Source organism: Corvus brachyrhynchos, unplaced genomic scaffold (genome assembly GCF_000691975.1).
Source record: "Corvus brachyrhynchos isolate BGI_N302 unplaced genomic scaffold, ASM69197v1 scaffold338, whole genome shotgun sequence".
Classification (NCBI taxonomy): domain Eukaryota; kingdom Metazoa; phylum Chordata; class Aves; order Passeriformes; family Corvidae; genus Corvus; species Corvus brachyrhynchos.
The window spans coordinates 1222796-1234166 of record NW_008239334.1 but is presented as its reverse complement, the minus strand read 5'-3'; positions in this window follow the sequence as shown (position 1 = coordinate 1234166).

Below are 11371 nucleotides of genomic sequence, written 5' to 3'. Positions count from 1 at the left end.
CACAGGTGCCAGGTGTCCTGCAGGCAGCGGTCTGGGGGACAGGGACACAGTGGGCATACACTCCCTGGCATGGTGATGGCCACAGCAAGAGCCACCTCTGGTATCAGTGTCCAAGCCCAGGCGCAGCCCTTTGCACTAATTTGGCAAGGGCTTTCCCTCCTCTACGTGTCTCTGTCACCTGTGGTTGTGGGACAGGGACAGCTAGTGGATGAGCTGCCCTGGGCTCTCACCTTGCCTTCCTTCATCACTCTAAAACTGTTGACTGACAGCTGGTGAAGACCAACCTTAACTGGCAATTCCCTCTTCCCCATGTGGTCCCTGCCTGGCTGGTCCTTCCACACCATGGAGGTGAGCAGGCATTTTGGTAACCTCTCATTTTCAGCACTTTCATTATATACTTAATTAATTACTGGGATTGTAAACCCCGTTATCCACCAAAGTCCCTTCCACATTGCCGGAGCCCTCAGCCACCCCCTCCCCTCCACCCAGCTCAGCTCATTCTGCTCTTTCTTTCCTATTCCTGTTGTTCAGATCAGAGAGCGACTTCCCCAGCCTGGGAGAAATGAGGACTAGAAGCTCACACATGGTTATAATCCAATTACACTTTTGGAAAACTGCAGTGACAGAAAGCTGGTGCTGGTGGGGTGCTGTCCTTTTGTCAGAGAGCCCATACAGACTATTGCATTACAGCTTATCCCCAAAGTGGTGGCACCGAAAAGGTTGATATTTATAGACTGTGAAAAGTTGTGAATTTGTTTAGAAGACCCATCATAGTGGGCAGCATGCATGGAGGCTCTGCTGTGGCCGTTTTGTGGGCTTTTCTCTGTTACTGGCTTGTTTTTACATAAAGGCAGGAGCCTGAGTACTCTGTATCCTGCTCTCATGGGGAGTGAAAGGGAGGAGGTGACAAGCACGATGCTCATGTGAATGTGCAGGTCTTGGCTGTGATGTGGTGCCGGGCAGGAGACCTCTGGCTCGGGATGAAACTCAGGATGAGGGCAAGAGGCAGCAGTGCCAGCCCTGGGAGGGGAGGGTGATGGTTGTCTGCAGCGGGGATCACAGATGAATTTTGGTGTTGAAGTGAAATGCTCAGGCTGGGCGTCAGAGCTGTGCACCCAGGATGCTGAATTTCTCTGTCAGCCTGGTGGCTTATTTGATGCTCTTCTCCATAAAACCCAACCGACAGCCCATGGACTGTCCCCGGGTTTGTACCAGGCTCTCCCTGTGTTGGGCTGTGAAGAGGCCAGGGCAGCTCTCACTCCTCCAACTGCAGCTCATCTGGGCAGAGCCTCATGTTTGATCTTTGATTCAAATTAGCAGCAATCAGGGTGTCTGGGTGCTTCGTCCACATGAGCTGTGGTGAGTAAATAAACAAGGCTCTGCTTTCAAAGGCTTTCACAATTCATTAACTTCAAAGGAACGGGTTCTCTATTTTCTTAGCAGGTCGGTCACTCCACAGACTTGTTCTGGTGCTGAAGGTGGTGACTGGTCATGCCAGGAAGCTGGGGCAGCTGCTGCAGGGCCTGGTGTCACACACAGAGCTGTGGTGAGGGGCAGAGGGACAGTCCATGGGCAGTGTTATGCCTAAGGAGGAGAACAGGGTAAGTAAATGCATGGGCAAGACTGGGCTGTAGCATTCCCTGCCCCAAAGAGCTGCTCCATAAGTGGCATCCAGCCTGCAGTGCACTCAAGGCACCATCAGACGGGGTTTGCAAGCCTGGGATGGGTATCAGATCCACCCCTGCTGTGCAGAAGTCTCCCCATCTTTCCATGGGGATGAAGGCAGTGTGACCTCGTCTGCCCCTGCCCTCTCCAGCTGTCTGTCGTGCTGCAGCACTGGATTCCTGCTTTGACTGTGCAGGCACAGGTGCTGAGGCTGCGCCCAGCCCATGGCGCGAGTGGAGGTGGCAGGGGGATTGCGGCCATGCCTCCAAATGCCCATGCTGGGCACTGCCAGGGAACTCACCTTTCATGTGGCAGCCCCAGGAATAACTCGGAGCCTTGCATAATCACAGCTGCCTGAAACCCAAGGGGAAACATCACTGTCCTGGGATAACCCTCAGTGCCAGGCTGGCTCACCTCATGGGAAACCCTTTTTCTGAGGGAACAAAGACCTATTATAGACATATTTATTGGGAACTTATTTTGGGATGGATAGTGCAGCTCGATCAAGCTCCTGAACTTGTGGAGAAGGGCTGTGTGCTGCTGGGACCACAGCCTCCGTCAAGCTCATTTCCTCTCCAGCCACAGCACAGCAGGGGACACAGTGCTGGACATTGTCACTGCCCAGTACAGTGGCACCAGTGGAGCCCCAGGAGAGAGCTGGGCTTGAGACAGACAGTCCTGCTCCATGCTGGGGCATCTGCTGCTGGCTGAGCTGGCCCCCACATTCCCCAGATGGTGCCAAGGAGGAGTTCCAGCTCTGCAGACAGGTTAGGGGTTCCTTTCTGGGGCGGGTAAGGGGTTCCTTGCTAAGGGACTGCACTAGGACATGAGGGCCATTGGAGCCCAGGGCCCTCTGCAAGCTGCACCTGGTCCAGCAAAGGCGAGTGTGTGGTTAATGTTGAGTCCTGGTGACTCCAGCACTTGGCTGTGGTAGGAAGATCTTCTATCCCCCAAAAGAACAGAGCTCCCAAAGGCCAAGCAGTCCCCAGTTAACCCCTGGCTATCTCCCCAGGCTCTGAGATGTTAAGAATGCATTTTGGATAGATACAAATAACCAGAACAATGAATTGACCCTTTGGTATGGTCCCCACCTCCACAGAAACAGAAGCCAAACAGGCACAAGCCAGCCCTGTTAGCAGAGTGACAGCATGTGCCTAGTTAGTCTATCCCCTGCTTCCAGTATTAATTGCTGTGTGGACGGGCAGTGCCTCACCTTGCAGCCATTGGCGCGTGTAAGCCTTTGGCCTCTGCTGCTATCTGGGCGCAGACGGTGTGGGGACATCCTTCCCTCTCATGTGTGCCCACTGGTGCCCAGCTGGACATGAACAGCTCCTGCCTGGAAAACATGGGAAGGTGATCAGGCTGCAGGTTCAGCTGCAAGCAGGAGTAAAGGTCAAAAAGTTAAATTAAAACCCTGATGTTTCCAACCAGGAGCTTTTGTGCCTGCCTGGAGGCCTTTGCCAGCTGCAATGCACTGGAGAGAACTGGTTTCCCATCACGAGATCCATCTCACACCGTGGCATCAGCTTAGCCTGGCTCCAAGCCCTCCCTTCCTTGCCCACCAGATCAACAGGCTTCTCTTGGAGCAGCTCAATGTGCTCGAGCACCCAGGTTCAGATGGATCGCCACAAATCCAGCTGTGTTAGTCACAGAAGTCACTGAAGGCCAGAAATGGTGCAATAACACCTAAAAATACCCACACTGCGCTGAGCAGCCCCGGTTTCCGTCATCGTCCAGAGGCATCTGTGTATTGTGCGTGCGGGAGAGCTGGGGAGAAAGCGGCCATAAATCCCGCCGGCCTCACTCTCGGCCTCTCCCGCCCGCCACCGGCCTGGTGCTGTCTGGCAGGCGGCGGCCCCGGGCGGCACCCCTCCCTCTCTCTCGCCCCCACCCGCCCGCCACCGGCCTGGTGCTGTCTGGCAGGCGCGAGCCCCGGCTGTCATCGAGAGATCAGACGGGGCTAAAATTTGACAGGCCTGTGGAAAAACACGGGGTGACATCACGCAGAGACACCAGCCCACTGATTAATCTCCGAGGTCAGTGGCTGCTTTATTTATTACCGGGGAAGGGTTTGAGGTGGGTTTTTACAGGAGTGGAGCAGCATGGGCTGCCTTTTCCTTATCCCCGGAGCAGCCGCCTTCCCATGCTGGTGGGGACACCTCTGCCTCTTCTGGACACCACTGGAGCAGCTGAAATGGCTCAGGAGCACCAAAATCAAGCCTAAACCAGCACTGGAGCCCAGCTGGAGCGACTGGTCTCTCCATGGCACTGGTGTGCCTCGTCTGGATTCCAGCTGTTTTCCTTGCTCCTGGAGTTTCTCCTTACCCTCCCCAGCAGAAACAGCTCAGCTCCCCCCAAAACACAGCACATCAAACTTGAAATGTTTTGTGAAACCTTGTCAAGCTTTGGAGGAAAGGGAAGGTGGTCCCAGGGCAAAAACATTCTGTTTCTTCAATTTCAAAACAACATTTCCTATTTCTGGTGGCTGTTTGTTCTGTGGTTTTTAACATTTTCACTCTGCTTTATAATGCAAACCAAAATTACAGTTAAAATAGCATATTTTGAGTTTATCAGTTTGAAGCATTTCAAGCCATCCATTTCTCTAGGTTTTCTTTTACAGATAACCTGGAAACTTTGGAGTGGGTGATTCTGAATTGGAACAGAAACAGGTTTCAAAATGTTTTGCAAAGGCAGAACTTCATCCCTGTTGCCAAGTGGGAAGTGGCCAGGGGGAAAAAACCCCCCTATCAGGTATATCTCTAGCATTGTTTCTAAGTGGAGAATTGTTCCTGTGATTAATGAAAATGGGGAAATAGGGCCAAATCCTGCACATGCTTTGACCGCAAAGCTTGTACAAACATGCTGGTTGGGCTTTGGCTGGAATGACCAGGTTTAATTAGCTCTCTCCTATCTAGGGATGCGGGTTGTTGCTGTCAGTGCAAGGAGGGATTTATGTTTCCTTTTCCTCAGGAATACAATCAGTGTCTGAGTATTAAGAATAATCATTTCACTAATGCAAGGCAAATTTCTTATCCTACACTACTGATAGTGAGGGGGACGCTGTGAGCCACAGGTACGGGTGGGAGGAGTGCCTGACAGTGATGAGGATTTAACGCTGTTGTCGTGAACCCGCGCTCAGCTCCTGGACACAGGGGTCACCTTCTCCTGGGTGGAGGTGGTCCGCCTGGGCAGAGGTGACCCACTGGGCTTATGCAGCCTCACCTCACGTCCTGCGCACCACAATATAAGAAGGTTATAAAGCTGTTAGAGAGTGTCCGAATGAGGGACACGAGGATGGTGAAAGGTCTAAAAGGAGTGGTTGAGATTACTTGCTTTGTTCAGCCAAGCAAGGAGCTGTTCCTGGGCTGGTGGCATCATTGCAGCAGCTTTCCTGGTTAAGGTTCCCACAGGTTTTTTCTGCCCTTTGAAGCAGGTAACGCTGTGCTTCCCCAAACCGGATCCATCCTTGCTGCCTGCTCCCTGTTGAAGCTCAGGGTGGTCACTGAGTCCTGGTGAATCTCCACTGAACAGCTTGAGGCTTTGCAGCTCAACATGGTGGAGAATTTGGAAGGAGAAAGAAGGTGGAATAAGTGAGGAAGTGCAGAGAGCCCAAGCATAACTCCAAACTAGGGCAGGAAATGCACCACACATAGCTCTAACCTTATCATCCAGGATGGATTTTAAGTGCTTCTTCAGTGACTCATTGTCCCTGAATGGGTTTGAAGGACTGTCTGCCGGAGAGGAAAGGCCAGAGAGCTCAGATCAGATAACAGGTTATTACAAAGCCCTCATGCTTTGTGGGGCATCTGCCAGGGCAACAGCCAGGGCTGGTCAGCCCTGGGGAGGCACAAAATATGGTCTCTCAAGTGTGATTCAGGTGAGCAGGGGGTAGAGAACAGGGCCTCTTTGTCCTCTTATTTATCATAGAATCACAAGATGGTTGGGGTTGGAACAGATCTTGAAAATTATCTTGTTCCAATCCCATGCCATGGGCAGGGGCACTTTCCACTAGACCAGGGTTCTCTGGCATGTCCAGACTGGCTGAGAAGGGAGGGAGCAAGGTTTATGCTCAGTCCTGGCCGGTCTCGTTCCATGGGCACTTTTGGTTCCTCTTGCCACCTTCAGAAATTTCTTGTGAAGTTTAGTGGTTCCCTTGTACCCTGGCTCCCGGAGTCAGGTGAGGATGGGGGAAATACAGTCTGAACACACATTACTGAGCAAAACCCACTGTAAAAAGCCCTCTCTGTATTGTGCCTTACATGAAAGATGCTGCTGTGGTTCAGAGGTTAACTTTTATCTTAAGCTCAGCTAGAAGCTGAAGAGTTTTAGCATTTTTTAAAATATCAGAAAAACATAAAAAGAAGGACAAATTCTGATCTCTGCTATGTTGGCATTAATGGGGAGAAATTTAATGAAAGTCTGTAGAAGCTTCTGATTTACTCTTGTGTGAGATTGGATAGAAATAGCCCAAAGAATCTCATTGCTGCTGCCCATATTCAGCTGCACAGCAGAGAGCTATTAATGCTCTGTTTTCTTGCCTTTGGTCAATACATCTTGCAAGGCAGGAGGAAGCTGGATTATGTCTGCAAGTGTCCCAATGTCATGCTATGTCGGATAATGAACTGTGGATAAATTGGATCATCTTTTCAGTTGCAGCCTCTCAGAAATCCAACAAGGAGTCAGGGCAGCAAGCTGTGCTTTCAGCCTTTGCTCTGATAACCTGTGTGCTGCTGTCAAGAGCTATTGTGGTGATTCCAGGCTGGAGCAGGTGAAAGTCATTGTTAACCTGGAAAATGTACATCTCTCTTTGGCTTGGTGCTTCCTCATACCTTAAAAATGTCTGGTCTGGTGCAAATCCACTTTTCAAGGAAATAGAGATGTAATGAGAGCGGCCTCTTGCTGGGATGAATTCAGGCACTGCTTTTGACCTGGTTATTCAGTTAATCCTGGTGGGTGAGGAGTGTGACTTGAGAAGCATCCAGCCTCTCTGGAGGACTGCAAAGACCCTGAGGTTGGACACCTAAAGGTTTGTGTTTCCATGGAAATGGAAGGTTTGATGCAAAGTTACTAAAGAATATTGAAAGACCCCCCACTCTATAGCAGGGCCCTTAACCCTGGCAGTGGAGAAGCCTCTCCAGCTCCTCTCCTGCCCATCTGCTGTGGTGCCTGTCATGATGGACACCCCTTCCCTGTCCAGTGCCCTGCAGTGTGTATGCTCAAAGGATCAGTGTCTGTTCTCCCAGTGGTCTCCAACTCACTCCTGGTGATGCTGGGATGGGATCCCAGCTCCATCAGCACTGCCATGTGCTGTCCCTGTGGCAGGGGGGACCCCTTGGCTGTGGCTCACCAAGGTTTCAGCAAGTCTGGGTGTCATGGTGAAGGTGATGGCATCACGTGCTGCTGGGTGACATGGGGTCCTGGATTCTCTCCAGCTGTTCCAGTGGCTGCAGCATCCTGCTCCTGCCCAGTGAGATGCTCTGGGGGCAGCTGGAAAGCTGAGGTCAGCTTGAACACCGAGGAACCTGAATCATAGAAATCTTCAAATAATTTGTGTTGGAAGGGAATTTAAAGCTCACCTACTTCCAAACCCTGCCATGGGCAGGGACACCTTCCACTAGACCAGTTTGCTCTAAGCCCTGTCCAACTGGGCCTTGGACGCTTCCAGGGATGTGTCCACAGTTTCTCTAGGAAACCTTTGCCAGGGCATTTTTTCATAAATAATTTCTTCCTAACATCTAATCTACATCTCTCTCTTTCAGTTTAAAACTGCTTCCTCCTGTCCCCATCTGCCTGTGTAAATCCCCTGTAGCTGGCAGAAAGCTGAGCCCATTCCCTGTGTATCCATGAGGAGCTCAGCCCCACATTTCATTACGACTTTAAAAACCCCTGGGGACTCACGCCCCGGGGGCCGCTGTGAGCGGGGGGGGCTGCCCGTGGGCAGGGTGTCTGTATTTTCATTGGAGCTCCCGGGAGCGTAATCCTGTTAAGGGCTGAGCGTCTGATTCAGCTGTCCTGCTGCACGGCTAATCCTGCCAGCGGGAGCGAGCATTATCCCGCTGCGGGGGCGGCTCTGCGGCCCCTCCGGGCACTGCGCTCACTGCGGGTGGCTCGGGCCCCGCTGCCAGCCCCGCTCTCCACCCTTTGGGAAGCAAGCCTCCAGAAAACCTGGGAATTGTGTCCCACCCCGGGGAGCTGTGCAAGGCTGTGTGGGCTCCTTTGAACTCTGCTGAGCAGCTTAGGGCCCCGGGCACGGCGGGCACGCAGCCCAGCACCCCGGCCAGAGCATGGGGAAATTCCGGCTTTGATCCCATTGTCCGCTTTTGGGGCTGTGCTGTTCAATAGATCACAGCCAGGGAGTTAACTTACTCATTATCTATAATTTGCCAGGCTTTAAGTGCCATTTTTGCTCATATCCTCCCTTCATTTGTGTGATTTCCCCTTATTTCGGGGGCTATTGCCCTCCTGCCATGGCTGGGTCTTGCAGGCAGGACGTGTTCTGGTGGCGTTGGTGTCACTGCTGGCTGCCTTGGCTTCTTGGAGGGTTGAAAATGTTCTTTAAAAATAAGATTGCTACAGAAAAGGCCACTTTAGTTGCAAATATATTTTGATAATATGTGGGTTTGCCTGTTTCTCCACTGGAAAAAAAAAAAAAAAATCTGGTGCTGATGAATAAGAAATATGTGGATAGAGCTGGTAATAAAACGGGTGGGTGCTTCTGGCAACTGTGGAGGTGTGGAGATCCACGGGAAATCCACAGTGCCAGGGATACTGAAGGTTGCACTGTGCAGCAGCCTTGGGTTCATTTTGGCCATTTGGTTAAATTTGGCCACAACTCTCCCCTTGAGCAGATGCTCCAGGAGTGCCCGTTTCATCACTTTCCGCTATAACGTGAGACAGTGAATCTGGGGTTAAAAGCCTGAAGGAAAGCTGATAAATGTGTGTAATATAAACTATTGAAGACTAAAAAATTCTGAAAACACTGGAGAAAGTAAATACAATAAATTTGGGGCGACATTTCTCTTCCTATCTCAGGTTTTCCAGCAACAGCTTTCCAGCTCTCTAACAGCCTAGAACTCCGTGTCACCTCCAGACAGGCCAGGCAGGAGGAGATTGATGAGTGCCGTTGGCCACAGCTTTGGTCTGTGGGCAGAGCAGGGGGATGTCGAGCTGTGGCTATGCAAAACATGGCGAGGACTTTTTGCTTTCCTGCCTGGCTTTTTTGATGTCCTATTCCCCCTTGGCTGTCGGAATCCTGCCTCCCAACCGCTGTCTATGACGCAGGGCATCGGGCAGGCAATGGGATGGCAGTGGGCACTGGGCTCCAGGTCCCTTCTGATGCCACTCACAGTCACAGGGGATCTTGTGAAGATGCTGAGATGCCTCCAGGACTCTGCCAGGTCACTGTGTGCATTCAGCATGGTCCTGTTTATCCAACAGCGCCAGGGCACTCAAGCCCTTTATGAGGGTGAGTTATACCATGTTTACTGGCTGGTGTGTGATGCTGTCAGCCTGTGGGGCCCAGGCTGAGCTCCCCAAGGCCATGGGGTGAGCATCCAAGTGACCCACAAGCATGCGGCCTCCCTCGGGCTCCAGCTCTTGGCTCTCCACCAACCTTCCTCCTAATAATTTTGCCTAAATGCTTTGCAAATCAGCCAGCAACCAATTTATCCCTGAAGTATTTTGGAGATGTCACTGCGAGAATGTTAATGGCGCATGATTCAGCGGGTCCGGCGAGCTGGAACATGTGCGGCCATGCAGCAGGCGGATGCGGGTGGGCGCTGGGACAGCAGGCAGGGGGACAGGGATTTGTTAATGGTGGGTCATCCTGGCCCTCAGACCCTGCTTCCCGCTAGGCCTGCTTGGCAAACCAGGGGAAGAGACAGAGCCATTGAGCTGGCAAGAATATCGTGCTTAAAACTTGTTATTTTTGGATGGAGTTTCCAAGCCCCCTCTCCCCTCGTGGCATTAAACACGGTTGTTTATTGGAGCTGACAGAAACACAAGCAGTTGTCAGTTGCTTCTGCAAGAGTTGTGTCCCCCAGCAGTGGAAGGAGCATGAGGGAGCTGATGACTAATACAGCGTTGAGTTTTATATGCTCCCAGCTAACGGGTCCCATATGTTCCCCTCTGCAACCCGAAGGGAGTGCGGCTCGTTTGGCCCCAGGGCAGGAAGCCTCGTTGGCTCCAAGGCTCCCAGGAACTGGCTACAGAGCCGGGGCAGGGGGCAGGGCCGGGACCAGGAGATGCCGGCTCTACCCCTCACACCTGAGCACGCGTCCTTCCTGCTGTGGCAGCCAGAGCCGTGCTGTGGTGTGTTGGTGCAGCCCAGACCTTGGGAGGAATATTGGGAACGTGTGTATTGGCAGCTCCAGGGCTGGTGCTGCTGGCGAGCTTTGTGGGCAGCACTCAGCCAGATTGGGAAGATTTATGAAGAGATCAAAAAGTCTCCAGTCTACCCCAGGCAATCTGGATCTGCTACTCTGCAAGAGACCATCGTGATCTAATTGATGCCCTTCACTCGGAGCTGTCTCTCAGAGCATGTTGGGAGGACCCAGCAGCAGGGGAAGTGGTGTTTCCTCAGCAAGCTGCTGTGTCATTAAAACAACCTGTTGGCTCTCACAAATCATGCTCAATAAATCTGTGTGCAGCTTTATTGCAAGAGAGATTATGAGATCCTGGGGTGCAGTTAAAGCCCACATGAAGCACATGTAGGCCACATCCTCCCTGGGCAGGTAAGTCCATGCTCCTGGTTGCACATTCCCACATGTGCCCATGGGTGCTGCCCACCCGGGTGCCTGGCTTTGGAGCAGCGCAGGAGCTCTCTGGAGGAGCAGAGGCACTGTAAGGTGATCACACATTCTGAGTGAAGGAGTGAGTAGTAGGAAGACCATTGCCTCTCCAAACAGCTGTCTGGGGCCTGTGAAGTGCTCCCCACACTTTACTCTGAGGTCTTGCTGCCAGCACATCTGCTCCCTCCCCTGCCCTTTACCAGACTTGGCAGCCTGTCACTCCTCGGGGCAGCACCTGGGAAGTCCGGCACACAGGCACAGCTATGGGCTGATGCAAATGGCTGTTTAAACAGGTACGTGGCATGTCCCTGAGTGGCTGACTCTGGAACTAATTCCCCAGTCTGGGAGAAGTTTGGCATCCCAACCGCTGGGAAATAAAACGCAGCCGTGTGGTGGCTGTATCTGTCCTGCACTGACTGACACACCAGCGCCTGGCAGCTGTGCCCAGGCTGGTCACCTGCTCCCTGGGCAATTCTGACCTTGTGTACTTTTAAACTCCAGGTGCAACCTGAGTCTAGAGCTGGCAAAACCAGCGGATGGTGAGGGTGAGGCTGGCAGCAGGAGCCTGAGACCTTTCCTGCAACGATGCCCTCGATACCCATCATTTCCTGGATGTGATGCCTTCAATACCCATCATTTCTTGGATGCCACAGGCCTGGAAGTTCAGGCTGGCGTGTACCACGGCTGTCCTGTCTGCTCTTGACTGGCTCTTGGAGGAGAGTTCCCCTCTGGGTGCTGCTTTTCTCTAGCGCTGATTCCTGTTTGACCTCGTCCCTGCTTCCCTGCAGAGGTGGCCCCAGTAGTGGTGCTTCCAGGGGTGAGCTGCCAGCCTGGCCCTGCACTGGAATTCCCATTGCCGTGTTTCCAGTGAGTTCCCATCTGTTACTTCATTCATGTGATTAATCTGCCAAAGAAAT